This window comes from Prionailurus viverrinus, chromosome B2 (assembly GCF_022837055.1).
Source record: "Prionailurus viverrinus isolate Anna chromosome B2, UM_Priviv_1.0, whole genome shotgun sequence".
NCBI lineage: Eukaryota > Metazoa > Chordata > Mammalia > Carnivora > Felidae > Prionailurus > Prionailurus viverrinus.
Genome location: NC_062565.1, coordinates 73,724,839 through 73,751,498, shown reverse-complemented (window position 1 = coordinate 73,751,498; position 26,660 = coordinate 73,724,839). Strand labels below are relative to the sequence as shown.

The window sequence follows — 26,660 nt, the reverse complement described above, 5'->3', positions numbered from 1 at the left end:
GAAGTTTAACAGGGATAACTATAAAAGACGCATTCTTTTAATTTAAAATAAATATGCTCTTTAACCCAGTAATTTCTAGCTATATGCTCACATGCATTCAAAGATACATACATACAAACTCAGGATCTTTGAAGCCTTTTGTGTAATTTCACACAGCAGACATAACTAACATCCTTCAGTAAGTGGTTGGTTAAACAGATTATGTTATGTGACCCAAGAGAAACTGGCAGTGGATTATTAAAAATACATCTATATATGCTGATATAGAATGATGGAGTATAGAATCTCCTAAATGTATTGTTAGATGAGAAAAGCAATCTGTAATGCTATACATATAGTATTCTCTAATACAAAAGATAAAGAAAATTGAGTCTTCAGGGTAGCTAGGAATGCACTGTTGGGAAAGAAAGGGTATTCTAAGCAGCTAAGATGGAGTGTGCAATTAACATAGGCATGAAAGAGCTTGTATGTTCAGGAAATAGTCAATAGTCCACCTAGGATACATAGCAAATCACCTAGCTGCTAATCTCATATTATCATTTCCTCCTCCTGAATACTGTCATGAATGCCAGTGTAAATGTGTTACGATATCCAAAAAAGAAAACAATTCCTGGTTACTTAGAGTAACACCAACACTGCTAGAAATGCTTTAAACAAACACACAGGCAGGGCCTGATCACATAGAGAACACCTTGGCTTTCAGCAATAGAAGCCATCCGCTCCTCCCAAAGTAGAGATATGAAGCCTTTTGGCTAGAGTGTGAAATCAACTTTAACCATCTCCCAGAGCAACAAGGGAATCAACACCAGCCTAATAAGTAAACAGGTACCTATACTATTTAAGTACCTTTACTACCTATTGACAAAGAAGGCAAACATTTACTCATTGTACTGATAAATACGACAACTTAAGTTTCCTTCAGTAAAATTTTGAGTTAATTCTGGGGACATTATTTGTTAGTGTGTGTGTGTTAACTTGCAGCTTTACACTGTATTACTATATTTATCCTCCTTTGTAGACCCAAATTCTATAGTAAATTTGCTTATATAAGGTCTATTTTAGAATCATGGTTTCAACCTTGTAAGTCTTGTGATTAAGCCAGGATGGTACCACAGTTAATGCTGGATATCACATCATGGGCCAGAGTGCAGAGTGGGCAAAATTTCTCCTTTGTGTCCTCCCAGTCTTTTCATACAGGATCCTGTATTAGTGCTTCTCTTCTTATGATCAGAGTCATCTCTTTGTAGGTCCCCTGTTGAATCTAACTTCTTGGAAGTCACCATGGAAATCAAACTTTTGTCAAAGCTGTTCCTAAACATAACAAAAGATGTCCTAGTCCAAAGGAGTTTTTCACTTTTTCAGCAAATGTTTCTCTAATTCATTCTTAAGAGTTTGTAGACATAAGTAAATGGAGTAAGATGATAAAACTAATTTCCACTTTTTTGCAAAGGACTCTTCACTCTTGGTTTTCTTCCTCCACAGTGTCTTGAAGCTCTTCCCCACCTACATGTGGGTGCTTAATGATGAATGTGTCACTTAATTTTTATTCTGGAAAATCATGGTTTGGGCTAAGACTCTCAGGATTTCCGGTAGCATTATTTGTAATTATTTTAACTTTTTTTTTTTTTTTTTGCAGTTGGCTTTATGGCCTTGGGATGCTTTCTCTCCTTCAGTAAAATTAATTATGAGATAAAGATGTCAGACTAGGTTTTCTCTTATGTACCATTGGGTTTCCAAGCTCTACAATTCTGTGATTCTTATTTCTGTAAGTCAGCTGATATTTTTGGTGACTTGGAAGTTGGTCTCCACAATCAGACTCCCCTGCCTGTTTGGCATCAGCTGCCTGTTCACCCTGTACTCCGTGGACCTCCTTCTCACACAGGAATCTCTTTGATCTCAAAGCAGCTCCGTAAGGTGCAGAGAAAAACAAATACCAAGCTATTTCCCTTCATGGTGCTAATGGCAGTATGAGCTGTCCTAAAGAATAAGAAACCTTAAAAACAACTGATAGTACTATCCTTGAAGCAACATTTGCAAGTGCCAAATTAATTTCTATCAACACAAACAAATATGTTATTTCAGAGACGTTTTCCAAACATAAAAGGAATACAATGAATGACATTTTAAAATGGCTTTGATTATCCAATCTTATAAACATAACACCCAGTGGGGCAAGGGGAGGGGCAACTCCTGCTTTTACCACAAACTAAATTCTCTAGAGCTTTGAGGGGATGATTTTTATAGTAGTCCTTTGCTTCTTAATCAGTCATATCAAATTATTTCTAGCATGCATGTAATTCACCAATAAACAGACCACTTTAAATATGCTTTTTCTTAAAAATAAGGAATGAATCATGCATGGATATACATAAATTAAATTAATTTGATAATGAACATGCAGAAGCAAGAAATCTTTAATCAAAAATCACCCTGGTGCCTTACAAGTAAAAAGTAAGGACATTTTAATATTAAAGCCTAACCAAGCATTGAATATGCATTAAATTTAGAAACTGGGATAAACAAGAATCATCAGACCTGAGTTAAGATGTGTTAATTTTTACATGAGGTACTTCTGTAATAACAACAGTTGATAACAAAGAATACTACTAAAGAATACTAGGCAAGAGCACATATACAGATTTATATTTAGGAAAGATGACTTTTTAATTGCATACAACTCCATTTACATGGGCATTCAGTACTTCACTTAAATATGACATTAAAATGATGGATTTCACCCATTAAAAACAAACAAACAAAAAAACCTAAATCCTAACCCCAAAAGGACAACAGGTTTTTCCTAACAACCAGAGAAAATGTTTCAGTATTCTCGCTTCCTACTTCTATAGGGATTAAAAACACAGCCTTTGGGATTAGAAATATCTAACATACTTTCTGGATGACCTTAGGAAAACTCTTATAAGCATCATTTTTTAATTTCTAAAGTGGGATATAAATATTTATTTCACAGAATTTCTGGGAGAATTAAATAAAATAATGTTTATGAAAGCATTTATCTTAGGGTCTGGCCCATAGTCAGATAAGTTACACTTATTTTTAATTTGTTTTATTGTTATTACTTATTTTTATGGACTTTATGCATTCTATGTGGCTGATAGACATATGTGGGCATTCATCTCTGACTGTCCATAGGTGTCTTTGGGTTTGAAAGGAGGTTTGGTACCAGGAAGTGGATGAAGCAAATCTGAATTGTGCTGATTGTGTATGAGGATTGGTCAGATGATTTCAGGTTGCTGGAATTTGATGTTGATTCAGCATTTTGACTGAGAGATGGGAAAGTGGTAAGAAGAAAAAAGTTACTGCAGGGAGGGTAGAGATGTTAAATATTCAGCACTTCAAAGACACAATCTTCTGGCCTAACATGGCCTCAAAACTCAACAGAGCACACCAATCAATTGGAGGTGGCCCAAGAGATAAAACTTGTTTGCCATCTGTTAGAATGATCAATGACACTTAAATTGTGTCCATGGACCAGAAGCACCAACGTTGCCTGGGTATTTTTAGAAATACAAACTCTTGGGGCACCTGGGTGGCTCAGTCAGTTAAGCGTCTGACTTTGGCTCAGGTCATGATCTCATGGTTAATGGGTTCGAGCCCTGCATTGGGCTCTGTGCTGACAGGTCAGAGCCTGGAGCCTGCTTTGGATTCTGTGTCTCCCTCTCTCTCTGCCTCTCTCCTGCTCATGCTCTGTCTCTCTCTCTCAAAAATAAATAAATGTTAAAAAAAAAAAAAAAGAATTAACTGGAGTGCTTCTTAAAACAGGTGCTTTAAAAGAAAAAAAAGAAAAAGAAATACAAATTTTCAGGCCTACCCCAAGGTGAGTAAGGCTCAGGAATCTGTGTTTAACAAGACTTACAGGTGATTCTGATGCATGTCAAAGTGTGAAAAGCCTACTTAGATGTTCTGTTCATCAGCAAATTGGGGCTTCTCAGATGGCAAAATGGTGAAATGAACAGAAACTAATGTTATATAGGGCCTACTACATTCCAGGCAAGGTTCAGTGTGCTCTCATGTGTTCATTCCTCCCAATACTCTTTTAATGTAGATAGTTCTAGATAGCTTAGAGAGATAATAGATAGATAGGGAGAAAAGAAGGGAGAGGAAAGAAAGAAGAAAGGAAGAGAGGGAGGGAGGGAGGGAGCAAGAGAGGGAGGTAGCAGGAGAGAGAGAGGCAGGGAAGAAGAAAAGAGAAAGAGGGGCAAAGGAAAGGAAAGAGGAAGGGAAGGGAAGGAAGAAAGAAGGGAAGGAGAGGGAGGGGAAGGGGGAGGAAAGGACAGGAAACCAGATTTCTGAGTAGTTATATAGCTTTCAAGCAACTAGTAAGAGGTTGTGTTAGAATTCAATTCCTGGTTTAATTTTGAAGTCCAGCATCTTTTTTTTCCCTCTTTCATTCTGCCACATTAAGCAATATATGTAAGAATCAACCATTTCTGGGGCTCCTGGGTGGCTCAATAGGTTAAGAGTCTGACTTCAGCTCAGGTCATGATCTCACAGTTGGTGAGTTCCAGCCTGGGGTTGGGCTCTGTGCTGATAGCTCAGAGCCTGGAGCCTGCTTAGTATTTTGTGTGTGTGTCTCTCTCTCTCTGCCCCTCCCCCACTCACACTCTGCCTCTCAAAAATACATAAACATTAAAAATTTTTTAAAGAATAAACCATTTCTATCGTGCCAACAAAATTTAATTGTTTAAGCCAGAAAACACACACACACACACACACACACACACACACACTGGAGAAATTAGATATCAGTTCACCACTCTCTTCACAAATACCATTTCCCACAAAATCATTATGAACCAAAAAGTCATCCAATTCCTAAAATATTGGAATAACTTTATCAACCATGAATAAAAGCATTTGTCAAATAAAAGCATTTGTCAATGCAGAATTTGGCCCTTAGAGGTAGAAGAGAAAGTTTTGGTCAGAACACCAGGATTGATAATAAAAATTCCCGGTCACTTTTAAAATTGTAGCAGATTATGTTATGTTTTCTAATATGACTTTCCAGATAAAGTTTCAGGAAGAGATCTGAATAAAATGTTCTAGCAACTGTTTCTTTTTCTTCTTTTTTTTTTTTTTTTGAATACTTCTTTTTTTGGCCAAAAAGAATTTTTCTTGTGCCTGACAAAATAAACAAAATGCAAACTAGACAAAGAATAAGGTACTTTAAAAGAATTAATGCATGCATGTATTTATTTTAGCTAATGCACACATTTTCATAAAATCCAAAGTCTTCATGCTAGCTACTTTAATTAGACCCTATGTGTGATCAGGTAGGTAAAAGATGAATGTGCTTTGCACAAGGAAGCAGAACACGAAGATCACATGGACTCTTCAGGACTCGATGCTCAGCTGCTTATTGTCTACAGCATTGTCATTGTCATATGCCAAAGTGCTGGTGTGGTCTGGGGGGCTGGCATCTTGCCAAATGGCATATCTTCACTGTGTAGGATGAAGGCTGGTCGTTGGTTTTCTTTTCTGCAGGTATCTCTGAGATACCTTCAATGATTACAGTATCTAAAGGGCAAACTGAACAAGTTAGACATCACATCAAAAAGGACAAATCATCTGTTTTCCAGTTGACTGTCATAATATTTACGTGACTTTAATCATAAGGATTTCTTTATCTGAACCACGTGGCATGGAAATATAATCACAAATTCTCTTCGTTCAATACTAGTTTGTCAGAACCTACGGATGAATTTTTCTGTGTGGTTTACTGAACTGCATCTAATTATTCTGAGAATGTTTCTCTCTTTTTTTTTCTTCCCTCCTCATTGTGGTTGGTCTGCAGGTTATCGTGTTTCTATAAACTGTTTTAAAGCACCCATGTTCCCACTCCGTGCTGAAAATAAAGCATGAAATACAGACAAAATATATTATACTTTTATAGCCAGTTTCCCCAATTCTCAAATTTCTATACTATTTATTTCCATGAGGTTTTCTGTGGTAAGTGACAGAATTCCTCAATTTATAATATAGTCTTTTGTCGGTCATTCCACTGGTTGCCTTCATATAGAGCTCAACAAACACTTTCAGGCAGTTTGCCTTTGTTGCCACACCTTAAAAGGGGAGCAGAGATTTCAACCTCCAGATGTTTTGAATTCTCCAGCCAGCTGAACCTTGCAGATAAGGTACTCCAGTATCTCATTGTCCAGAAGACACACTCATATCTCCTGATACAAATGTATGCTCAGTATTTGTGAACAATCAGCAACATCATAGTTGGCAACTCCCTACAGGTCAGATGAAGGGGCAATTTTTTGTACCAGTAGCATGCCAATGGTGGCTGTCTCCCAGCTGCGAGAGAACTGGGATTTGTGCCATATCCAAATATAACCCTAACTTTGTCCTCAACATGATGACTTATGAGTTTGGGTTAGTAAGCAAGACATCTGCTTAAAATGTCAGCTGAATTGAATATATATATTTACTGAGCTAAATATGTGGCATTCTGGATAAATAAAATGCAATGGGGATACCTGCTCTTTGATAACTCATAGTCTTAAAATTTTAGTGGAGGCAAGGCAAAGTTACAACCTATTCAGCCCCAGAACAACAGCCTGTCCACAGAATTAGTGATGATGGATGATAAGCATAACAGTAACTCGTAATGATAATCACATATTGAAAAATTACTATGTACCAGATATGTTAAATTCTATGTATGTGTGATTTACTTCAATCCTCCTCCTCCCAAAAAACTTTGCACATTACTATTTTTATATTACAGCTGAAGAAATTAAAGCTCAGAGATACTAGCTGCATGAAAAACCTTGGCTATCCAGTGTAGCTGGAGCCTGACTACAGTGTCTACACCATCTCGTTTTTTATTCTGGACATAACTAGTCCTGAAACTGGCAATTATAATGTTGGCATTTTAATAAAGAAAGATATTTGGGGATATATATTGGCTAGATTGCTCTTTTATAAAGGATATAGGAGTTATGTATATACATAAAATAAAAAATAGAAAGAAATGGAAATCAGGTAACTGACACAGTTATGGCATAATAGCAACCACATAAATAGGCACATATTATTAAGCTAACATCTAGATAATTAGCATTTTAAGTATTTTATGTGAATTAATTCTTTTAAACCTACAGGAGCTCCATTATTCTCACTTGGTAGTTAAGGAAATACCCTAGAAATTCAAGAAAAACTTTCTGAAAGGAAGTAATAACCAAGTAAAATTTGAAGCATAGTAATAATTAGATTTAAAAAATTAGAATAAGTATGTATCAGGATAGGTTAGAATATGCTGCAGTGGTAAATATCTCAAAATTCTTAAGGGCTGAAAACAACACAGGATCATTGCTCCCTTATGTTTCATGTCCATCTCAGGACATTTTCCTTACTCAGGGACTGAAACTGACAGTCCATCATCTGGAATGTTGCTAGTTGCCATGACAGGAGGAAGAAAGATAGAAAATCATACATTTGCTCCATAATGGCTTATGCTTTGATATGACACACATTGTTTACTCACTTTTCACTGGCCAAAACAAATCACGTGATTGTGGCTAACTTCAGTGGTGTAGGGAGTACAATCCTATCATGTACCCAGAGGAGAATATTTTGAAATAGTGGTGAATGGTACTAATGATTGCTACAGGGTAAAGACCAGAAGAGTGGTCCAGACAGAACCAAGAGGTAAGGCCTGATAATGTTCCATGTGGATGGGAAATTATAAACATTTGGTATTGCTAAATAAATTGTGAAGCAGGCATCTTTTTTGGCAATGGTAGATTAAAGCCAGGTTATAAAAATCCTTTTTGCCACCCTTATAAGCTTGGACTTTATTCTGTAAGCCATAGGGAAACTTTTGGACTGTAAGAAGGGGAATGGTTGTCATATTTTGTTTTACATTGGTTATTGTGGCTTTAGTGCACTGAACAAATTTGAAGAAGTCAAGACTAGAAACAAGAAACTCAACTAGAACAGAATTAAAATGATCAGAAACAACTAAACTATGTTAGTGATAGTAGATGCAGAGAAGATTAATGAATATTTAAGACATATAATTTCAGGGACTTGTTGATTAATTGAATATGGAAGGTAAGGGCAAGAAGGCTAGCAAAGCTCTCAGAGTTAAGATTTGGTCGGGGCGCCTGGGTGGCGCAGTCAGTTAAGCGTCCGACTTCAGCCAGGTCACGATCTCGCAGTCTGTGAGTTCGAGCCCAGCGTCAGGCTCTGGGCTGATGGCTCAGAGCCTGGAGCCTGTTTCCGATTCTGTGTCTCCCTCTCTCTCTGCCCCTCCCCCATTCATGCTCTGTCTCTCTCTGTCCCAAAAAAAATAAAAGTTGAAAAAAAAATTAAAAAAAAAAAAAGATTTGGTAAATATGAATTCAATAAGTGACATGAAATATAAAAGGAGCAGGATTGAGGGTAAATTGTACTTTGAATATTAGTGGATTTCACAAGATTGTAAATGTCTAACAGGTATTTGTAAATATTAAGTCTGAAATCTGGAGGAAAGATCATGAATAGGGATCTAGTTTTGGAAATCACTAGCATACAGGAGATAGTTAAGATCCTGAGAGTGGAGGACAGTCCAAAGAGAAGCTGTACCGTAAGAAAAGCAGTGGACCAGGGATAGAAGTCAGAAACTCCAACATTTTGAAGAGATACAGATCAGACAAGAGAAAAAAGGAATGGACAGAAGCAAAAATAGAGAGCCAAGAAAGAGAACTCAACAAAGTCTGATGCATCAGTCAGATCCAGAAAGATGAATGAAGTCTTAAAGTGCCGTTTGGAGTCGGAAATAATTAAGGTTATAAGATATACTTCTCCCAAACAGCTCTAGTGAGTATAACCGATATATGAAAATTTTCACATTTTTAATGTATATGATTTTAGGGGTTTGGGCATGTGTATATGCCTGGGAAGACATCAGTACCATCAAGGTAATATCTGTCACCTCTAAACTTATTTGTAACTCTTTATTTTATTGTTTTTTAGTTAAAAAAAAACAACCTTGGCATGAGATTTACTCTAATAGCAATTTTTTTTCATGTTTATTTTTTTATTTTGAGAGAGTGAGGGCCCAGGAGCGAACCAGGAGGGGCAAAGAAAGAGGGAGAGAGAATCCCAAGTAGTCTCCGTGCTGACAGTGCAGAGCTGGAAGTGGGGATCTATCTCATGAACTGTGAGATCATGACCAGAGCTGAAATCAAGAGTGAGACATTTAACTGACTGAGCCATCCAGGGGCTTCTCTATTAACAAGTTTTAAAGTGCACATTACAGTACAATTCTATAGGCGCTATGCCGTACAGCAATTGGTATAAAGTTTAGTTATTCAAGATGGAGATCTATTGATACACTTGAACATAACTTATCAGTTGATTGGTTGGGGCACAGAGTAAAGTTCAGTAGATTGAAAAGTTATTGGGTAGTGCCAGAATTAAGACTGTGAAGTTTGACTGAAATGAGAAGGAATAATAAAGTAATACATCGATGGGGTCATAGAATCAGGAGAGTTCATAAAATTGAAAAATCTTGGGCATGTTTATATTTAAAAGTTGTGAGAAAAAAGATGGCAACATCAGGAATATAAAAGAGAGAAGACACAGAGCAAATAAATGGTCTCATCATTTCTTAAATAGTCAACAACTGTAATTTTGACAACTATACACTTTACCATGGAAGCTGAAAGGCAGACTTTAATTTTTTCAAGAAAAAAATGAATATATTACAAAGTAGTAAAATCCTTATGAAGGCTGAATGGTTCAATGAGTTGAGCTACAGCTTTAGAGGCTGAAGGTTTTAATCATGACTGGATGATTGATTTTACTGCATAATTTGTGCAAGCTTTTTCAATTTCCATTGGCTAGGAGGCATGCAAAGTTCAGCTAACTCAAATCAAATTTACCTGTCTTGTTTTTCACATAGGTAATTTAAGGGTGAGCCAGACCCTGAATAACTAGGAAGAATTATTAGATAGAATGTTTGCAATAAAAAATATTTTGCAAACAAAAAGTGCTGCATACACATTTCTCAAAAACATGTCATTTTACATGTAATTTCAAACTGCTTTACTGTATGCCCTATCTTGTTCTTGAAAGACTAGTTTTGAAAGAAAATTGATAATGGTAGAATTTCAGAGTGGAAAAGCATGGGTGTTATTTATAAAGGAGTCAGGGAAACCACAATCAAGAATTCTGTTGAAGGTATTTCAAACACCACAGGTTAGCAGATACCACCAAGCCCCAGGAAAACTTCTTTGTAGCCATCTGGTTCAGACTCACTTTCTGTTATCCCAATCAGTAGCTTGCCTTTTTGAAATGGGAGCAGCCCTCTTGCTCTTACTAAGTTTGCAACCAGACAAGCATTTGGCATATTATGTTTTGAGGACATGATATGTTCTGCAATGTAGAAGGAAATTGTTTTTTGCTGCTCTTCCATATTTTAGTTAACTTTCTAACTGAAAGTTACTGAGCATTGTTCATCCCTGTCTGGTTGACAGCCTGGCAAGCTTCCTCCCAAAGCTGTGGGAATATGGCCCCTCCTCTGCTTGCAACTCTAGCCTAATCTGAAACAAGAGAATTTTCGAACTGCAGTCTTTTTAAAATTTCATATGAAATGCATTTTTTATTTATTATTTGTGGTGACTTTGAAAAGTGGTAGACTGAAAGAGATAGCGAGACAACGGGAAACAATATGGCAATGAAAAACTGATGTCTGCCGAAGGTATACAAAAAAAGGGGGGCAGTTGAGCACCAAGTCTTTATCATGCTTGACCCACACTTTGGGATGTAGTATCTATCACTGGGAGCTCTCTTCTGTGCTCTAGTCATCATTAGTGCTTTTCTGTTGTATTCCATGTCCTGGAAATTGCATCCCCATGTTGTACCCTGTACCGTTAGTTAACTGGCTGAGTCTTGAGCTATGACAAGCACCAGTCCTATAAAAGGCCTTGTGCTAATTATTACAGGAAAAGAATGATTAAAAAGTCAAGGCCCTTGTCCATATGCATGAATTGTTTCAATTTACTTTCTTCTTTGGTTTATTGGTTGTGGTTACTTTTTAATTTGCTTTCTGTGGTGAGTTTTTATGTGGTTGACTAGCTGTAAAACAATTATTCTAAGTTGATTGGGCAGAGAGAGAAACGGAGAAATCATATAAGCCTCAGCTTTTATGTTTACCAAATGTAAAACAATCTCTACACTTGAAACTATATTTTCATTATGATATAAAACACTCTAACCAGTGTCAAAAGTATTAAATGAAATGCTGTAGAATAGCTATATGTTTAAATATTAATGTTTGATCATTGAAACTTTGATACCCATTGCACACAAATCATATCATTTGAGTTCTAAAAGAAAAGATTTATTTTATTTTTTAAAAAATTTTTATTTATTTTTGAGAGAGAGAAAGAGACAGAGGGAAAATGGGGGAGGGGCAGAGAGTGAGAGGGAGACACAGAATCTGAAGCAGACCTCAGGCTCCAAGCTGAACTATCAGCACAGAGCCTGATGCAGAGCTTGAACCCACAAACCATGAGATCATGACCTGAGCCACAGTTGGACACTTAACCAACTGAGAAACCCAGGTGCCTGTAAAGGAAAAGATTTAAAATAAAAGATTTATACTCCAGTGAATATGATGACCAGTCCATATTCAAATTGTCTCAATTATTCCAGTAATTTTTTGCCTGTTTTATTTTTTAGTAATGTACTTTTTGGCTAATTAAAAAAATCTGGACTCCAATCACAGATTACACACCTTGTATTTAGTTGCCCTGTTTTTTAGAATTTTTTAGTGCAAAGCATTTTTCTACCTATGTTATACCTTTCATGAAATTGCCATTTTTGAAGAGTTTAGGGTAATTGTTTTGTGGAACGTGTCTGAATCTTATTCTCACGATTAGAGTCAGGTTAAACCTTTTCAGTAAGAATACTACACAGGTTCTATTGTGCCCATCCCGTTGCATCACTCCAGGACATGACATATGCTAATTTTGTGCTAAGTTTGGTCACTAGGTTAAGATTATGTCTACCAATTTTTTTTTTATTTTAAAAGTGTCCTCTTCCCTTTATAATTAATAAATAATGTATGGGATGATATTTTGATACTGTGTTAATATTATATTGAACACACTTTCAGCAGGACTTTCAGCATGCATTGATGACCCTTGTCTGAGCCAGACTGGAGATTGCAAAACAGTAATTTCCTAATTTTATTTTCCTCCTACATTTATTAGCTGGCATCTTTTGTGAAGAAAAGATTCCCTCCTCCAATACCTCCATGTACTCGTGGATTTTTAAAATCCATTAAAATCCATTTGGCCCTTCATACTTGCTGCCTTGTTTTTTTGACGTGTACTTATGATTTTCTGGACACTATTTTGTTTTCTCACATAAGATGTTCCAGGCTCACTTTGTATGTTCTCTGTCTCTGAACTGGAATCAACCATTTCTCCAGGGAACACTGGTTCTGTTCAATAGTGAACATAGGTGTTTTAAAACCAAGATCTTGGTACTAAAATGTTCATTTCCTCTGGGTGAAATTGTTTCTGAGCCCCTTTGGTTGACTGAGATAGGAAATATATCTGAGATATAATATATTTATCTGAGATAAAAATATTATTATTATTTTCTTTCTTTTTTTATATGAAATTTATTGTCCAATTGGTTTCCATACAACACCCAGTGCTCATCCCAACAGGTGCTCTCCTCAATGCCCATCACCTACTTTTGCATTGTTGGTGGGAATGCAAACTGGTGCAGCCACTCTGGAAAACAGTGTGGAGGTTCCTCAAAAAATTAAAAATATTTTTAAAATCATAAGTTCATGATGACAACTCCACTAAAAATCCACACTTCAGGGCTTCTCCTTACCTTCCCCATTCCATATTTATACATTGCTTCTCCCACAATGAGAACCCTGAATCTTAAACCACCAATATATTTACTCATTTGTTTTATCTTACAGTACACACAAAAGAATAGTTTTAAGAATCAACAACAATCCTACTAAGTAATGTTCATGATATTATTGTTCTTTTTACCTTGAAAATATCTCATTAAGGGTATACAGTCAGAGAAATGTGTTCAAGAGTTATTTAAAAGTTGTGTTATCATTGTAACATAAAACTGAGCTCATTTGTTTCTCTTTGAATTAAATTTTAGGTTTTTTCATTATTATTGATATAATTTTATTTTTGAAAATATGAAATATTGCCAGGGCTCAAAACTTCCACAACTATGAAAACGTTGTACTCAGAGAAGGCTCATGTACCTTCCAATTCCTGTCACTACTCCCTTCCTTCTCCTGCTGACCCCAGATAGGGAACCACATATATTCTTTTGATCTATCCTTTCTATTTTTTGTTTTTGTTTTTTGTTTTTATTTTTTTGGTCAAAATAAACAACTATACAGGAGACTGGGTAGCTCAGTTGGTTAAGCGTCTGACTTTGGTTGAGGTCATGATCTCATGGTTGGTGGGTTTGAGCCCTGCTTTGGGTTCTGTGCTGACAGTGTGGAGTCTGATTGGAATTCTCTCTCCCTCTCTCTCACTCTCTGTCCCTTCCCCACTCATGCTTTCTCTCTGAAAATAAATCAACTTAAAAAATATATTTAAAAAAGAAAAAATAAACAACTATGTATTTATGTAGGTGTAGATATATAAAAAACAGCACATTCTTTGGCACCTTGCTTTTTTCCACTCCATATTCATTCTCAGGGGTGATCCTCATTCTTTTTTATATAGCTCTACTGTAAAACAGTGCTGTATTGTGTCTGGGCATAGCAGGGTTCGTTCAACCAGCCCCTATGGATAGACTTGGGTGGTTTCCAATTTTTGCCATGACAAATAATAATTTACAACAGTGAAAACTTTTTTTTTTTCATAATTATAGCAGTATACCTTGGGGTAAATTCTTATAAGTCAAGATTTCTGGGTCAAAAGGCATTTTGATAGGTATTTCCAAACTCTTCTCCATAGGGGGTGAATGCTTTTTTAAATTTCCACCAACAATGTTTGAGATTTTCTCCACGGTCTAGCCAAAAGAGTATGTCATTAAGCTTTTGAAATTTAGGTGTTTATTTTTTCAAAAGTTTCTCAGGTAATTCTGATGTGCAGTTAGGTTGAGGGCCATTGGCTTGGATTGTCAGCAATTCTAAGAGACTGCAAAATGAAAGCAATGGTGATGGCAATAGTAAAGAGTATCACAAAAATAAACTGAGTAACTTCAAAGAAAAGGATTGGGAACAAGTCATAATAACTTCATCCAAATTTAATTTCTCTAGGGGCAAGAATTAAACACTGTGTGATACTTGGATTAAAAAAAATATATCCCATGCCCTCCTTAAAAAAGGTTTTGCCTGTTTGACATAATTTTATATACTTTACTGGTACATCAATGTCCCATCTGGGTTGACGTCTGTTTAGGCATCAGTAGGGAACGTTTTTAGGGTACATGGCATCCTAGATGACTCATTCAAGTTAATATTCATCCAAACACTACCATGAAATGAACTGATAGAACCTAGGTACAATATTTTATAGGTTGTAAGACAGTCTTTTTTTCTTTAATATTTCTATAATCAGTCTACATCTTATAGCTGACAATATATCATAAATAAATTGGCATCTCTTCTCTCTCTTAAAGAACAACTTCTAGTAACTTTAACATGGAGTTTTAGAAATAAAAGGGTAATTAATTGAAAGGAATCAAAGTGGCATTCTAGGAAAATTATATGCATGCTTTCTTAGTGATCTTGGGCACACACATAACTAATCAGAGAGAGAATAATGTGGTTTTGGTCAGTTTTCAATGTCTCTGCCCTAAGGCCTGTGGCAGTCTTGGTCCTTTCATTCTTTTGCCTCAGTGGTTCATCATCCTTCAGTATTCTCTTTACTCTCAAGCTGGTCTCTGACAATTGGCTATGGGGCTTTTGGGGCTCCTTCCCTTTGCTGCAGGGTCTAGTTATTTATAAAAAAACAGGGTTGACTGCCTCTATTCTGAAAAAACTTTCTCTGTCACAGCTACCATTGCATTATTTTCTCTTTCAGATACTGTGCTCTTTACCCATATACAGGGCCACCTGTACCCTAAGGCCAGCAACAGTTTTCCTAGTTCATGAAGGATTCCAGCTTCAGCTGGCCTGCCAGATCAGTTAGGTCCCCCCCTACTATCTCCCTAGTTGAGCTGATCAACCATGACTGCTGCTAGACTGCATGGTCCCCACACAGTAACCATGTGCCATGCCTGGCCTCATCGTGGACACTCATTTTGGTCCAGGGCCCAGTCTGTCTAACATTATTAACAGTCTGGGTGATAGGAAGACTCATTGCCAGCTGGGTCAAAACCCTTGGGCAAGCAAGTTATATTCTTTACATGGTTTCAAAAAGGAAGAGAGAGTTTCTTGACAGGTTTCAATTAGAAAGACTTCATCCTAAGAAAAATCAGAATGCCTTTTAATTGCCCTTTTAAATTCCCTTCGTTCCTGCTGAACGAAGATGAGAGCCAAGCAGCTTGGAATAAAGCCCCTCAGAATTTGGAATTAACCTCTTTTCACCAACAATTTTTCTATGACATATTTTTAAAGTATGCTTTGCAATAGTTGTTTTGTTTTGTTTGTTTGTTTGTTTTTTTGTCTCTGCTGGTTCTTTTTGAAGGTACCATCATAGCAGTAGCCCAAAGTATTTGGAATATGATTAGTGAGCTATTGGAAAAAACTGTTTATGATGGTATCTAGAAAAACGAAAATGCTACTTACAGTTTTAGATGTTAATTGAAAATTTTGTTTGACTTTCAAATTGTCAATCCTACTCAGTTCATAATTAACAGCAACTCAATGTCTAACTTGAATGCAAAAATTTTCTGAGTTGACTCAGCCATATTTATGAGATTCTTAGTTGTTGGTTTCTTAACTGTTAAGGAGATAAAAACGTTCTTTTGTATGTGGATTCCCTTTAGAGCCTGGCTCTTTCTCTCTGATGGTCATAGAGATACAAAATGAAGTAAGAAATGGTCCCCGTTGTCATGAAGCTCAATCTAACAGGCAAGTCCATGTATAAATACATATGCATGGCAGATTAAAGGGGAGAACAAAAAAGAGATCACAAAGGAAGAGCAACTTCCAGAAGAGTGAAAGGGGAAGCTTTCCTGGAGTGGGTGACAGGTGAGAAAGACTTAAGAGGTGCCTGGGTGGTTCAGTCGGTTAAGCGTCCGACTCTTGATTTCAGCTCAGGTCATGATCTCACAGTTTGTGAATGCGAACCCCAAATTGGGCTCTGTGCTGACAGCTCAGAGCCTGGAGCCTCCTTTGGATTCTGTGTCTCCCTCTCTCTGCCCCACCCTCACTTGCACTCTGTCTCTGTCTCTCAAAAATGAATAAATGTTTAAAAAAAAAAAAAAAGACAGACTTAAACCTGAATAGGAATTGCCCAAGTAAAGCTGGGAAGTTTATGGAAGACAGGCTGAAAAAACATTTCAGGTAGAGGAGGGAAATGTAGAAAGGACACAGGTAGAAAAAACACTTGTGTTAAGAAGATGCTGGAAAGTAAACTGTAAGGCATGGAAGAGAAAGTAAGGAAAGCAGAAATCCCTGAACACAATTCTGTAAAGCAAGAACCGTACCAATGTCTACTGAAGCTTTATTATATGTCAGTTCCTCTCCAATCAGGAAGGTAATTGTTAACTTCTTGAGGGTGGTATGCAAGTGAAGTCAAGATCACGTATAGGGAAGCTGGTTAAAAGGTTGTTGTAAGGAGTCAGACAAGCTCTGATCACTACAGAGATTAGGGCTGCCACATTTTAATCTATTTTTGTACTATAGCTCTTGATAGTTAAAACTGACCAATTCTTGAGTTGCTATACTTCAGTTGTTTTTTATTTCTTCTTATAGCAGTATCTCTAATAAGCTATTATAGCTTCACACTTGTGTGCAAGAAAGCTAAATGCAAAATATTAAAAAACCAAAAGAAAATCCAACTGTGGGTATGAAAAAGATATATTGGGTAGGTATCAGAGGAGGCAATGTGTACAAATGCAAATATAATTGTTACAATAGATGATATAAAAGATATTTCAATAGCAATTATGCTAAGGATTGTGTCAGAAAGAAAACATGACTTGGGATGTACAAAAGAATTTTGGAGGCACTTTTAAGTAAATAAGAATAAGGGCAGAGATATAGGAATGGTTGAAAATCAATCTGGTTTGTGCTCGCTTCGGCAGCACATATACTAAAATTGGAACGATACAGAGAAGATTAGCATGGCCCCTGCACAAGGATGACACGCAAATTCGTGAAGCGTTCCATATTTTATATGTTTTCACTCTTATGTGGATCCTGAGAAACTTAACAGAAGCCCATGGAGGAGGTGAAGGAAAAAAAAAAAGAGGTTAGAGTGGGAGAGAGCCAAAGCATAAGAGACTCTTAAAAACTGAGAACTGAGGGCTGATGGAGGGTGGGAGGGAGGGAAGGGTGGGTGATGGGTATTGAGGAGGGCACCTTTTGGGATGAGCACTGGGTGTTGTATGGAAACCAATTTGACAATAAATTTCATATATTGAAGAAAAAAAAAAGAAAATCAATCTGGTTTGAGCTGAAGATGCAGTTTGGGTTGAATAGATTTTTTTTTTTCCTGGTCCCAAATGGTTGGGAAATGAAGAAGTTGAAAAAACCTACATTGTCCGAATGGGAGGGCAAGAAGAACTGTAAGTCTCTGTTTGCAAGCAAAAGAAAACCCAATTCTATCTAGCTTAAAAACTGAAGGAGATTTATTAACTAATGCAATTGAAAAGTAGAGACTTCAGGCATAATCTGACTCTGACGCTGTGATATTATGAGAGTTCTGGATGATTTTCTCCATTTTCTCTCTCTAGGCATCAAGCTCATTTTAGGCTGGCTTCCATTATGGTTTATAATCTCCCAGGGCCACATGCTTCCTCATTTATTTCTGGGGTAGGGGAAAGAACTTCTTGAGCAGTCACAGACTTAAAGTCCTGAACTTCATTTCTATCAAGACATGTGCCTGCCCTTGAACCACTGGCTATAATCAGGGGATAGTCAGATGCAGATTGGCTTGGGCTAGGCTCTGCACCCACCACTGAACCAATAGCTCTGACAAGGAGATGTCTTTACTTAAGTTGGCTCACATCAATTAGGGTTGACTCCTGGTATTCTTGGTTAGATTGCTCAGCCAAGGGGGGTCAATGGGGACTGGAATCCAGCCCACTATCTGCTTTCCAAGCTTTGCACTCTGGCATTGGGCTATATTTCCTGGAAGAAGGATAGTCTTTTCATAATTCTCACAAAAGCACAGTTATGTGTACTAATAAATCTGAGTCCAACATCCATTACAATTTACATTTTTCCAATTTACATAGAGAGGTGCCTATGGATTAGCGGTAGCCATCACCCTGAAGTTGAGGGATCAATCCCAATTATTTTTGTATCTTGTTTATTTGCTTCTTCAGATCCAGGCTCCACCCTGCCATTTCTCCAAGAGTCTGACCTGCATTAATAGACTCCCTTATCCTCTGATGCCAGTTATGGAGCTCAAGGATGAGTTCACTGTGGGTAGGCTGCATCTGTCTACTGTAGGCCAAGCTCTTGCCAACAGCCTTTTCCACATGGTCTCTCCATCTCTGCCCTCTGTCACTAAGTTCTAGTAACTGCTTGCACCTCTTGGCACTTCAGACCCAGGAGGATATCAGTCCCTCCTATGAGGAGTGGAGAGAGGAAGGGCAGAAATTTATTAATAGTAAAAATAATAATAATAATAATAAAATTTCCTGCAAGTCAACATGGAAGGAAAGAAAGGAAAGGATAGGCTTGGTGGAGAGTGACTGACTGTTCTGCCTCCTCACCACAACAGACCAAGAGCAAATCCCACTATAAATGCTTCAGGTCCCCAGGCTAAAGGTTTCTGGGCTGAATTATGTGAGTCTACCTTAAATCAGGATGATGAATTAGGACACTTCTTTGCTCCATTCAACTCTTATGATTTATTCATTCAGTGTCATTTCTTGTATAACCAAATGTCCTAATTTCTAATGTGGGAGAAGTAGAATAGTAAAATGTATTTTCTGCTTTAGGACCACCCTACAATGTACAAAGGTATTCATATGCAGCTTAAACAAAGAGAATTTGTCCTATTTTCTATCACCTATCTAATGTTCCTATAAACACCTCACCCCCACTGTACTCCTCTGGGTGGCAAGGAAAGAGATAAGTATTGTCAGCTAATGGTTTCTCTGCTTCCTCTAGTTTATAGTCTGTTTAGATTTCAGATCTCTTTTTGAGGTAAATATTCCTATGAGTTCTAAGTTTGAGTCCTTATTATGGTGGCTTCTCTCTTTCTTTTCTTCTTTCCCAAGATGGTGTCTGTTTATCCTTATGATTTCCCTTGATATTGGGAGGAGGAGTCACTTGGTCTCATGTTGGTCTTTTGCTGGTTTCTGCCATGAGATGGCTTGTCCAATCCTTGGGTCTACCCAGCTCAGGTGTGCTTTGCCAGGTCATGTTTCTGAGAATGAGGCTGAAATCTGTTGCTGAAGTAAGTTAGCAGTGAGGGAATTCAGGATCCATTTATGACTGAACACATACTCTTTTCAGTGTACATTTGTGGTTTTATGAAATTCCTAGCGGCTAGCATTCAGCCTGACCAGAGTGGTATTGGATAAATTTTTGTACTTTGGTATTATTAATCATAATTTTCTTGTAGTATTTCCAATGAAAAGTCAATTTTTTTAAAACTTACATATTGCATAGTAGGTGTTTAATAATCTTGGTTTCTACTCTGCCTCCCAATATTTATAGTTATTAACTGTTGAACAATTAACAAAATATTTTCTCACTTCAAACCTGCCAAGTCATAACATAGGTATCCTATCACACAAATGAAATGCACATTGTTTTACGAATAGTGTTAAGGCAGTAAAAAATCCTCCAAGGATTAATGAAATCCATCTATAAACTATCAGTTTGTTAAAACATAAATTCATTGATTAGTTTTAGCATTATATTTCATATGTGTTTGTGTTTTAATTTTGTATTATTCTTTAAACACCAATATAGAACAATTCAAAGAAATTTTACTCGATTGCTCCAGACAAAACCCAGTTGTTTTCTCCCAATTCCCTTATTTCCTGTAATTATATAATCACATAAAATACCTATAAATATGTGTTTGCACAGTTACAGTAATACGGTATATACACTTTTAAGCCCCCATTTCTCTTAATATTAACCTTTATTTTTTATACTGCTAAAGTTATATGTACGAGTTTATTAATGATACAATATTTCATCAATAAGACATTCTCTCATGAGATATTTAGGTCATTTCTTACTTTTTCATGATTATACATAATATTACAATGACCATTTTTATGAACATGATAGAGATTATTCCCCTCCTGACTAATTTATTAGAACTTAGGTTCCCAAGAATTGCTCACTAAGTTACAGAGAATGAAAGCTGGCTAGTTTTGATTTGTATCCCTGGGCTGTTCTCCAAAGGGACTGCATCTACACCAATGCCTGCAGGGTCCTGCTTTCCCAAGGTGGCCTCTGTAGCAATAGTTCAAGTTTCATGAGCATGAAAGAAAAAGTTTCATGGGCAATTTTTTCTTCTGGCATGACTAGGTCTTCTCTTATCAGGAGTCTTCCTTTTCAATTCTAAGTAAGATTTAAAATCTGGTTTCTTCTGCAGCTAGTATAATTTTTTTTTTTCTTTCTCTTTTTACTTTAAGCATCTTTTATTTTCAAACATAGCAAAGAAGATTAAAGTACTTGCCATGCCAAATAAAGGTGTTTTTTTTTAATGTGCAATATATCTGAAAGTAATAAGCAAAACTTACTGAGCAATTACTCTGTCCTAAGCACTTTATGTATTAACTCATTGAACCTTCATAACTATTCCACATTATTCCCATTCTATGGACCAGATCACAAAAACTGAACAGTTAAATAATTTGTTCTCTGTCAAATACCTAGTAAGTGGTGGAGCAGAAACAGCAACTCAGTAACTTTGATTTCAGAGTAAACACCCTAAATCACTATGCTGTTCTGAAATCACAGCAGAAACTGTCTACAAAGTAGCAGTTCCACAGAAGACATCTTCTTTTCTTAGGAATTTAGATGAGATTGAAAATTGGCCAGAAAAAATAGTCCTTTTTAAATAAAGCTTTCCTCCCATTTATCCCACATCCTTCCCTGATATATATATATACAAGGACAGAATAGGGAGGGGTATATAAAACACAGAAAGGACATTAATCTTCCTTACCTTCATACTTTTCACTAATAAAAATTACCAAATAAAATATTAAAACAATTTTTCTGTCAACAATTTGTGAGCCAAACTCTAATCATATTCTTCAGTGGAGCCTAAAATCAACATGTGATACGTACAAAAACAATTTCTTTTGCTGCATCCTTTTCCTGAAGTCCAAAAAGAAGTTTACGAATATTAGACCCAAGAAGGTTGCAAATGATCTATTTCTTGAAATCACAGTTCATTTTGTTCATTACTTACATGTTCTTTGAGGTTGTTACTTAGAATATAGTTGACCTTGGGGCGCCTGGGTGGCGCAGTCGGTTAAGCGTCCGACTTCAGCCAGGTCACGATCTCGCGGTCCGTGAGTTCGAGCCCCGCGTCAGGCTCTGGGCTGATGGCTCAGAGCCTGGAGCCTGTTTCCGATTCTGTGTCTCCCTCTCTCTCTGCCCCTCCCCCGTTCATGCTCTGTCTCTCTCTGTCCCAAAAATAAATAAACGTTGAAAAAAAAAATTAAAAAAAAAAGAATATAGTTGACCTCAAAGAGTTAAGTACTTTTGTAGATTAACATCTGATTCTGTTTTTACCATTACCTCTGACCAATTTTCTTTCGTGTGTAAAATATTAAGCATTCTTGTACTACAAAGGTAGGTACAAAACACAAAGAAAACAAGAACAAAAAATAGCTTAAAGAGGAAAATCATCCACGATAAAAATTATACTTTGCAGTTTTAACTTAAAATGCATTTTCTTATTTATGTTATGTTCAGCTCAATACTAGAAGCTACTTTATTTATTTATTTATTTATTTATTTATTTATTTAAAATTTGTTTGTTTATATTGAGAGAGTTGGGGAGAGGGACAGAAAGAATCCCAAGCAGGCTCTGCACTGTCAGCAGTGCAAGTCTGACATGGGGCTCGAACTCATGAACTATAAGATCATGACCCGAGCTGAAATCAAGAGTCAGATGCTTAACTGACTGAGTCACCCAGGCGCCCATAGAAGGTACTTCTAGACAGATATTAGTTTATCTCATTCATTTTACAGATGAATAAACTGAGGCACAAAAAGTCAAGCTATGAACCTTAAATGAATCACTCTTTTCAGTGCTCTATCACTAGGGCAATCCAGTTAGAAAGACCAAGTAATAGCTAATGGGCACTTCTTAGCATATACCCCGACATACCTGATGATTGCAACGTAAGATATATAAAAACATATTTCAGGAAAATTTTAGGTCTAACACAGATATTCTGTTATATAGTTGCTGTCTTGGGCTGTCCAAATCTGCAATTTGGCAGCTGTAGCCAATTTGCTGAAGAATCATATCTCTGGCATCTCTTGTTTTCTCATCCAGGTGGCAAAATGATAGCCTACTTCTATGAATCTACTCATTTAGTTTGCTAGTATCTAATTAGAGAAGAAATGAACTGTTCTTTCTCTCACATCAGAAGTGAACTGACCAGCTCATGGATCCTTCAACCAGGTGAGCTCTCAGTGGTGCTTGGCTGGCCTTTCTTAACTGAGTCAGCATATGTCTGTAGGAGCTGACTTTCACTGGGGCCTTTCAGGAATAGGGTTGTTTGAAAAGTTGGCCTCACGATCAATGGAGGAAAATGCTAGGGATTCTAGCTGCTAGTGGAGTTACTGGCAAGCTATGGCTAATGAGACATGGGTTTTGTTGTTGTTGTTGTTTTGTTATTGCTTTAAATTTTTGCTTTCTTTCCAGCCCAATTTGGCTAAGTTTTTGTAGACCCAGCTTCAATATCTCTTATGAAATCTCTATTGTGATATTCTGGCAAAGTTGTATTTTATGCTTAATTTTCTTTGTGCTTAGTTAAATGGTTGGGCCAGTAAATCATTTAACTAAGGATCATTTTTATCTTGATTCTATTGTATTTATTAGAGCCTGACTTCTTGCTTAACATAATGACTTGACACTTTGGTCTAGACACTGGGGTGAGGGTGAATGTGAAATAAGCATTATAGCTGAATGGTTGTTTTTTTTTTTTTTTTTAATTTTTTTTTTTTCAACGCTTATTTATTTTTGGGACAGAGAGAGACAGAGCATGAACGGGGGAGGGGCAGAGAGAGAGGGAGACACAGAATCGGAAACAGGCTCCAGGCTCTGAGCCATCAGCCCAGAGCCTGACGCGGGGCTCGAACTCACAGACCGCGAGATCGTGACCTGGCTGAAGTCGGACGCTTAACCGACTGCGCCACCCAGGCGCCCCTAGCTGAATGGTTTTGAAAGAGGAAAAGCGACTTGCTTATGAAAATGACACATGTATACTTGATATAGGTATTGACTAGGATAAACGTCTAATTGAATTCATTCTAGCTCTTTGGTCCTTTTTATTATATATAGCTGAATGAGTACTCATATCTATGTTTTCTGGCACTAATTTCTTTGTGTTTGTACATTTTCTTCTTGTCTAATAGATGTAAAGAGCAGGACTTTTAAATTCTGTCCCATGTATTTTCATAAGACACATTTTTAAGTTGTATATCATTATTCAATACATGTCCTCATTCATCTTGAGCCAATGAAGGATTTCTGCTTTCTTACACCTATAGATTCTGTTATGTGTGCCTAAATGATAAAAAGTTGATCATTCAGAATTACTTCAGTATATGTGCTGCCGAAGCGAGCACAGATTCAGAATTAATTCAATTGCATGTGATTTGATTAATGATGTCAACATGACTTTATATATCTAAATAGTAGAGCTAAAAGGTTTTTTTGTTTGTTTGTTATTTTGTTCTTACAGAGGCTACATTTTAAGTTTGAAAATATTCAGTGGTATATTTTGTATTTAAAGAAAATAATGCTTTCAAATGTATCTATGATGGTAATAGAAGGAAAATATCCTTATCAGATAGAGACGCATATTGAAGTATTTACAAGAGAAAAAAAAAATTTGCTATCTGGATTTGCATTTAGATACTCAAGGAAAAAAAGAGTTAGGTTAAGATAAAAAAAGAATTGGCAAAATGTTGGTAATGGTTGAAGGCAGGTGGTGAATGCATGCACTTGTTTCATTATATTATGCTTTTTCTGTTGTTGTTTTTGATGTTTGAAGTTTTCCAGGATAAAAGAACCATGTTTACCACTTCCAGGTACATTCTGCTTCTGCCTTTTGCCTCAATGAATCATATATTTTCACTGTTAACTGGAGATAACCTGTCATCTTATCTGTCTCGTGCCTTTAAAACCTTAATTTATTTCTCGAATACTTCCCTGGATTTGAAGTAAGAAGTAGAAATATACACCTTGAAGTCAGACTACTTTGAATCTTCATTCCACTACTCCTGACGGTATAACCTTAAGACAATTAACCTCCCTTCATCTCAAAGTCTTCATCTGTAGAATGGGGATAATATTTTCATCACTTGGCTGTAGAAATTAAATGAGATTGGTACCTAACATTAAATGCTATAGATTCTTAATATTTAGTAAATGATAATTTTTAAAGGTTATTTTTTTATTTTTTTATATTTAATGTTTATTTATTTTTGAGAAAGAGAGACAGAGACAGAGAGACAGAGAGAGAAAGCAGGGGAGGGACAGAGAGAAGAGAGAGAATCCCAAGCAGGTTCTGTGCTGTCAGCATTAAGTCCTACATGGGGCCTGATCCCACGAACTGTGAGATGATGACCTGAGCCGAAATCAAGAGTCAGACTTTTAACTGGCTGAGCCACTTAGGTGCCCCAAATGATAATTTTTAATAACAGATCGTGAATGGATGTTAGTAATACCACTAGTAATTGCTGTGGTTGTTAATATTATCTTGGAGTTAGTTGTAGGAACCTAAGGTCCACTGAAAAGGGCTTACTTCAAGGTAATTGATAATAGCAATCTGTCCTCTGATGTGTTTTATTTTCTTTCAAAACCTTTCAGCTCAGCAGTGCAGTGGATTGCCTCAATACCCTATGGAGATTTTGGTGAAGAAATATGCATCCACCTATTCAATGCTACCTGCTTTCTGAAGCCCCTCTGAACTCCTCCAGGAAACATTAGAATTTCCCATTGTATTCTCTTAGTCCTTTGCTTATGTACGAAAGCACTTGCCCAACATTACTATAAGTATTTAATTTAGGGGTCTGACTCCCAGAGTTCAGCACCTTATGAACTTTATATTTCCACAGTTTTAATTCCATGCCCCCCTTTCTCCCAGTGCTATCCCCGACACATATTAGCTGCTTAAAACATACATAGGATTTCCTGCCTGGATAAATAAATGACTCTTCTTATTTACTAAGAGTTTCTCTTATTTTTTTTTTTTTTTGACAGCTCTATGAGGCCTAAATGAAGATCAAAGTCCATAGCTATTTCTTATGTTCCATTTACATCACTTAATATTTGTGTTTTATGATAGTCTGTGGGTGATTCTTACATTTCTGGGAAAGCTGTGTTGCCATTACACAAACTTGAACAATTGAAAAACATACCATTTAATTTTCTTCCACCTGTGTTAAAAAACATTTAGAGGCAAGGGGCGCCTGGGTGGCTCAGTCGGTTAAGCGCCCGACTTTGGCTCAGGTCATGATCTCAAGGTCTGTGAGTTCAAGCCCCGCGTCGGGCTCTGTGCTGACAGCTCAGAGCCTGGAGCCTGTTTCAGATTCTGTGTCTCCCTCTTTCTCTCTCCTCTCCCGCTCATGCTCGCTCTCTTCTCAAAAATAAATAAACGTTAAAAAAAATTAAAACAAAAACATTTAGAGGCAAAATACATGTGTCTAACAGGTCAAAAATGTTAATACCATGAACGGGCAGCAAATTACCAATTTATGTTGGTAGGTAAGTCTTGTGAAAAATTGCACGCAGTCAGATACTAAGAAAAAAAATTATCAAAGTCAGTCAGTCAAAGTTTCCTATCACCGTCCTTCCTGATAATTTGGTCCATTTCTCTAACTGTAGGGTTTTAAAAAAAACATACTCAGCCTCCTGTTATTATGAATAACCACCTTTATGGCCAGACTCTTAATAAATTATAGGGCTAGACACATCAAGGTAGCTCCAATCCTCGTTAAATAGAATTGAAAACATCAGAGGCTCAAGATTAGTGGGAAGTTTACTGAATAGTAACCTAGTAACACCAGTTAAGCAACTGAACTCTAGTTACCTTTTATTTTCTTTGTCAAACATTCTGTGATGTTATATTATGAATCATTTTATACTTACTGAAGGAGTATACCTGCGTCTACAACATCATAAAGATTCTAAGAAGGAAATCACAGGTATATAGTTGGATCCTTATTGAAAAATCATGGGTAGATGTAATAAAATTGGGGCCAATAAAAAAAATTGCTTCTGCTGATCATTAGAAGTGAATGACTCAAGGAACCTGCCTGTTTAAAAAGGGTGTTTCTTCCTATAATTCTTCTATTTGCCCAC

The 26,660-nt window shown here is 36.7% G+C and overlaps 1 protein-coding gene and 1 non-coding gene across 2 annotated transcripts in view; one reads left to right on the top strand and one right to left on the bottom strand.

Moving 5' to 3' along the window:
* LOC125166462 (uncharacterized) overlaps positions 1–26,660 on the bottom strand; it is a 199,856-nt gene that overhangs the window by 76,883 nt on the left and 96,313 nt on the right. The window lies entirely within an intron of this gene.
* LOC125166968 (U6 spliceosomal RNA) lies at positions 17,199–17,305 on the top strand. The gene has a single exon (XR_007152646.1). It is a non-coding gene; the product is annotated as a U6 spliceosomal RNA (small nuclear RNA).